Raw genomic sequence first — 6,000 nt, 5'->3', positions numbered from 1 at the left:
CTGCAAGCTACTCTAGTTAAGATAAAATGCCTAACATGGGAATCACAAACAGCAAAACAATGCCGGCGTCTGCTTGGGAACCTTTTTCTTTTGTTTTTTGTTTTCTTTACTTGACTTGATTTCAAATTTTGCTGTTCACCCATAACGTCTTACTGGAACAAAAAGGTTTCTGGCTGTTGAAGGGTGTTTGTGTTTAGGAAGGATGTTGGCTAGAAACCTGCTCTTCCTGAATCAGCTTGTGTCTGCGTGCTAGAGTCATGTGGTGTAGGGGATTACATTCCCCTGTAACCCTGTCCTTATGCATTAGATCGCAGTCTGTGCAATGCATTCACATTTATATCACTTGATATATTAAGGCAAATTCCCAAAATGACAGAAGCTTGTCTGTGCATGAGCCAACCCTCTCAAGATGGATGAAACATCACCGATACTCATGCTTATAAAACAAGCCGTTTTCCATTTACTTACATGTCATCTCAGTTTCTATTGCCTTGATGGATTTTTTTTAAAGATCAATGGTTATTTTAGTGCGCACAGCAGAGCAGTAGCTCTTGAAAGTCAGAAATAAAACCATATCCTACAGGTTTTTATCATACTGTGTTATTTGTCTTTGAAGAAGACAAATAACAAAATAATATATATATATATATATATATATATATATAGCACGCCCCTGCGGGCGGTTTATCCTTCAAGCTCGGGTCCTCTACCAGAGGCCTGGGAGCTTGAGGGTCCTGCGCAGTATCTTAACTGTTCCCAGGACTGCGCTCTTCTGGACAGAGATCTCCAATGTTATTCCCGGGATCTGCTGGAGCCACTCGCCTAGCTTGGGAGTCACCGCACCTAGTGCTCCGATTACCACGGGGACCACCGTTACCTTCACCCTCCACATCCTCTCGAGCTCTTCTCTGAGCCCTTGGTATTTCTCCAGCTTCTCGTGTTCCTTCTTCCTGATGTTGCTGTCATTCGGAACCGCTACATCGATCACTACGGCCGTCTTCTTCTGTTTGTCTACCACCACTATGTCCGGTTGGTTAGCCACCACCATTTTGTCCGTCTGTATCTGGAAGTCCCACAGGATCTTAGCTCGGTCATTCTCCACCACCCTTGGGGGCATATCCCATTTTGACCTCGGGACTTCCAGGTTATACTCAGCACAGATGTTCCTGTACACTATGCCGGCCACTTGGTTATGGCGTTCCATGTATGCCTTGCCTGCTAGCATCTTGCACCCTGCTGTTATGTGCTGGATTGTCTCTGGGGCATCTTTACACAGCCTGCACCTGGGGTCTTGCCTGGTGTGATAGACCCCAGCCTCTATGGATCTTGTACTCAGAGCTTGTTCTTGTGCTGCCATGATTAGTGCCTCTGTGCTATCTTTCAGTCCAGCTTTGTCCAGCCACTGGTAGGATTTCTGGATATCAGCCACCTCCTCTATCTGCCGGTGGTACATACCGTGCAGGGGCCTGTCCTTCCATGATGGTTCCTCGTCTCCCTCCTCTTTCTTGGGTTTCTGCTGCCTGAGGTATTCACTGAGCACGCTGTCAGTTGGGGCCATCTTCGTGATGTATTCTTGGATGTTCGTTGTCTCATCCTGGACTGTGGTGCTGACACTCACCAGTCCCCGGCCCCCTTCCTTCCGCTTAGCGTACAGCCTCAGGGTGCTGGACTTGGGGTGAAACCCTCCATGCATGGTAAGGAGCTTTCTTGTCTTTATGTCAGTGGCTCGGACGTCGCCCGGACCAACATGGTCCGCTTCAGGTGTTGAGGAACCAGGGCACCCTGACGAGAAGTGGGCTACTGGAACAAGAAGACATCGGTGGGCAAGAGATTATACATATATATATATATATATATATGCAAACACCTATCAAGTGTATAGAAAATGCATAGGCGCTCATGCATATTCAGGTACACCTGTGGTTGGCTTCTCATGCAGTGGCATTCAGGCATGCCCAGCTATGCCTCTGGATTTCAGCATCATCTGAAAGGATTTAATTTCTCTTTGATTCCTTGGTATCTCTGGTATCTTTCCCCACCAGCCGAGAGTGAAAACATTATTTATATCTCTCTTAGCCCATTGTGTCAAGTTACATGACTAGAATGACTTCTGAGACAGAGGTATGTTAAACGAGTGGGAAACAGCACAACCAACGAAAGAAGGGTGGGTTTTGTTTTAATAGTGTTATCACGTGCTGTCAAATAAAGCTACGCTTCTTGGGAATTATGCAAAACTGTTTAAGGAACACAAAAACAATCTCCTTAATGTGAGTGAGTGTTTGTGTGGGCGTGACGTCACCTAATTGGCTGGATGCCTATCACATTTTATTCATATTTTATCATCTTGCAGACTTTCAGTGTCATGCAACTAAAAGAGAATAAACACCCATTGGAGAATTTGTGGCCGTGCTGCAGAAACAGAGCGAACAATACACCTCTGTTCCAAAACTTTCTGGGGAAAACCAGGACTAGTTTGTGTGTATTTGTCTAGACGGCTGTGACAAGTCATTACTATTGGCAAACAGTTACACATGGGGAAAAAGAAAGCACAACAAACAAAAATGCTATAGTATTCATTCAAGTGGCACCAGCGTATTAAACAACCATATTTGAGAGCTGAAAGAGAGGGAATAGAGAGGTGAACTCATACTAATTATTCCCGTAAGGGAAGACTGTGGTCTTGACTGGTTTTGTATAATGGTTAGTCCATACATATTTAGAGACATTTGATAGAACCCAACAAGCTTATAGTGTTTGGACATTTCATCTATATTATAGCCCCAATATTTTTTGTGGTAATCAGTACTTTCTTGGGGGGATCCTAATAATATGGATATGATCTTTGAACGTGTTGTGGGATGCTACAGGTGCTGCTGAGCCCAGCAAATGGTATAAATGCCATAAAACAATAGTTCATGCAGCGTTCACAGACAACTGGTTTTTATGATACGTTTGCTCAGAGACAAGCAGTAGCCTGCATCTATGCAGGATCCAGCTCGGATTCATTCCTCCTCACCGGCCTGGCTTGTGTATGTTCTGTGGGAAAAAGAGAGAGGCGGGACCTTGACGCCGGGAAGGGCGTTCTCTTTGCGGTCAGACCGGGCAGAGTCATCCCGAGGGGTGGGTCCTCCGGCAACAGAAAAGGAAAACCCACCTTTTTTCATTGTTAAGGACGCGGTGGAATGTGATGGTTTGATCTCAAAAGGACCAGGGAGGGGAATATCCGAGAGGAAAGGACCAGCGAAAGCGACTGAGGGAAAGGGGGAAAGCAGAAAGCGGTTCCCCCTATCGCCTCCAACTCTCTGGTCTTGACTGAGAATATGTGGATGAACTTGTCCCGGCCGTGTCGGCTGCAGCGAGCCCTACCGTCCGCACGAGCTCAACCCGCGTGAAGTTGTGGATTTACCGTTGCGTTTTCCGGACCCGGCGGTGGAACTGCTGAGGTAAATTTGAGTCTTTATTCTGTGTTTGGGGTTGGAGGAAGAAGCGGAGTGTATATTTGGGGATTCACACAGCGGCTTGCTGAGACTCGAGGAGTCCGGACTGCAGAAGTGTGAACTGCGGCAAGTTTTTCAGCCCTCCACCTCCTCCTTCTCGTCGTCGTTCTTAAGCCAAATTGAAGCATCCAGCTCTGCAGGGAAACCTCAGGTGGTTAAAATGTTGCCGCACATAAACCGTTCATATCTTCTTTTGGTAACACTTGGCATTTTTGTTATGAGGTTGCATTTATCTGCTTCTGCACTCGATACGTTTTTTACTGCTTTACGCACATAGTAACGTCAGTCCTTTCAGACTGGCTGCCCGGGCTGTAGGAACATGGAGTAGAAGTGTGGAGGCTGCTTGGACGTGTTCTTGACATTATTTGGTGTGTGGGTGTGTGTGTGTGTGTGTTGCATGTACTCAGACTTTTCAGAGTGTAGGGAGTAAATAATTGTGATATAAACACTGCCCCGTGTTGGAGTTGTGTTGACAAGGGGATGTGATGTGGTCAGTGTTTATTATCTTTGAAGCAATGCATTACACAAACTAGTTGTGAAATACATAGCCGAAAACATGTCTTAATTTTGCATGGCAGTCTGCTCAGCTGTGAGTACTCTGCTGCACAGTGCTGTGAATATACGATGGTCTGGACTCTGCTGCCATATCGGAAGGTTTTTATACTGAACAATATGATGATATGTGATTGTAGAGTGCCACGCAAACAATATATATATTGCCTACGCTCAGTTGTAAGCTACATACTAAAAAACCACAAACTGGGCTCAAAGCCATCCTTGGGCCACATACAGACCAGCCTATGGTGCACACACACCACCTACTGAATGAGCTTATTTTCAAGTTGGTAAGGAAAGTTTGAACTCCCTTGTTAGAATAGAGTTAATTGATCCATTTTACAGCTGTTTAAACAGTGGACAATCTAGCCTATAAGAAACATATAACCTATTTAAATTATAGACATTTGCTTGAAATTCTGGTCCAATCTGAGTGTCTTTTCTCTTTTTGTCTCAGGGAAACTATGAAAATATGAATATATACATGACTGTTTTTTGGCAAAACTATCTAGTATTACTCAACAAGACCAATACTGACTGATAACAGTTTTTACCCAATTGTCTGGGCCTTTCTTAGACTGGAATGCAAATACAAAATCAGGCATTTCCATCAACTAATATAACTGAAATTGCCACGTTAAAGGACAACTAAAACAACTGCAATGTCCTGCTGCCCTCGGATGTTTTGTTAAAGGTACAAACATGACAATACATCCTTATTCTGTTTGAGTATCGGCCTACACGTGTGAAAACAATGTGGTGCTGGTGGTGGTAGGGGCGTAGTCTGAACAGTGTGTGTCCTGTATTCCTTCACCAGAACGGTGACAGATGAATGTGTGCGCATGTGTAAACAGCAGAAAAGGTACTTGTGGTGGTGGAATACTAATCTGCCAGGTGGGGCTCATAAAGAGCACGAGGGGAAGGGAGGAGATGGAGGGGACCTGCCTTGACCTGTTTGAGACATGAAGGAGACAAAAAAAAATCCCTGATGAATTTCCCGTAAGGCTCGTCCTCCCAGCCAGCTGTAGAACATACCAGCTGAGCTACCAGCTCGGACAGGCACTCGCAGGGAAGCTTGTCACAGTGGTAGATGCGCAAAAAGGGCTTATTTTGGTATTTCTGGGTGGGATTATTAAACCGCATGTGGAGGGAATGTTGGCAGTTTATGCTGTCAGTTTGGAAATGTTGGGGTGGAAATGTAAAGGGGAAAATCAAATGAGAGTAACAGCGAAGTGAGGAGTAAGATGTCTAAATTTCCCCTGATTAATGTCTGATCTCTGGCGCGTCCATTCCCCGGAAAATGCGCTCAAAGTTTGGTTTGGTTCAGTTGGCTCTTGCAGGGGGGGGATATTTCACAGCAGATGCCCTCTTTGACCTTCTTTCTTTGACACCACTGCTCAGCACAATGATAGTTGTTAATGTTGACACAGCAGAAGTCTCAGCTACTACTAGCACCTGTTCTGCGATCTTTACAATGAATGCCAAGAAGTGAAGAGTTGCACAAAGAGTTTGCAGCACTTTTTTTTTTCCCCTCCGGGGGTTGTCGCCTGCCATTCGCAGTAATAATCATACCTCTTTCTCCTCTTTTATGACCTGAGCTATAGCACGCATGATTGGTTTTCCACTCTGCAAAGCGCTGCGACCGCCCTATGAAACTGCCTGCACCGCTTTGGGTGAAACCAAAAACTAATCATTATGGGTGTCCAATAAGGGTAATTATCAGACTAAGCACTGGACCTGTGGATTACGGAGTGGCTAAATAAATGCTCTGGGGATTAAATTAAAATATTGAGGTTTTCTGCCTGGGAAAATCAAACCACCGGGAATGTCAAACCCAAGCCTGTCGACGCTAATATTACTGCCACTCCGGACATCAGGGTTTATACACACTCCGTCCTGTGAGTGTTGCGCGATCACACATCAGTGTGGAATTACACGACATTGGCAC

At 45.2% G+C, this 6,000-nt stretch overlaps 1 protein-coding gene across 2 annotated transcripts in view; it reads left to right on the top strand.

Moving 5' to 3' along the window:
* Nucleotides 1–3,050: 3,050 nt before the first annotated feature.
* Nucleotides 3,051–6,000, top strand: part of luzp1 (leucine zipper protein 1) — a 48,586-nt gene continuing 45,636 nt past the window's right edge. For both annotated transcript variants that reach the window (XM_085142823.1, XM_085142824.1), the window contains exon 1: nt 3,051–3,443. The gene's annotated coding sequence lies outside the window, so the exon portion shown is untranslated. The remainder of the gene's footprint in view (nt 3,444–6,000) is intronic.

Source organism: Neolamprologus multifasciatus, chromosome 19 (genome assembly GCF_963576455.1).
Source record: "Neolamprologus multifasciatus chromosome 19, fNeoMul1.2, whole genome shotgun sequence".
Lineage (NCBI taxonomy): Eukaryota > Metazoa > Chordata > Actinopteri > Cichliformes > Cichlidae > Neolamprologus > Neolamprologus multifasciatus.
Note: the sequence above shows the minus strand (reverse complement) of the source record. Positions and strands in the feature narration are given on the sequence as shown.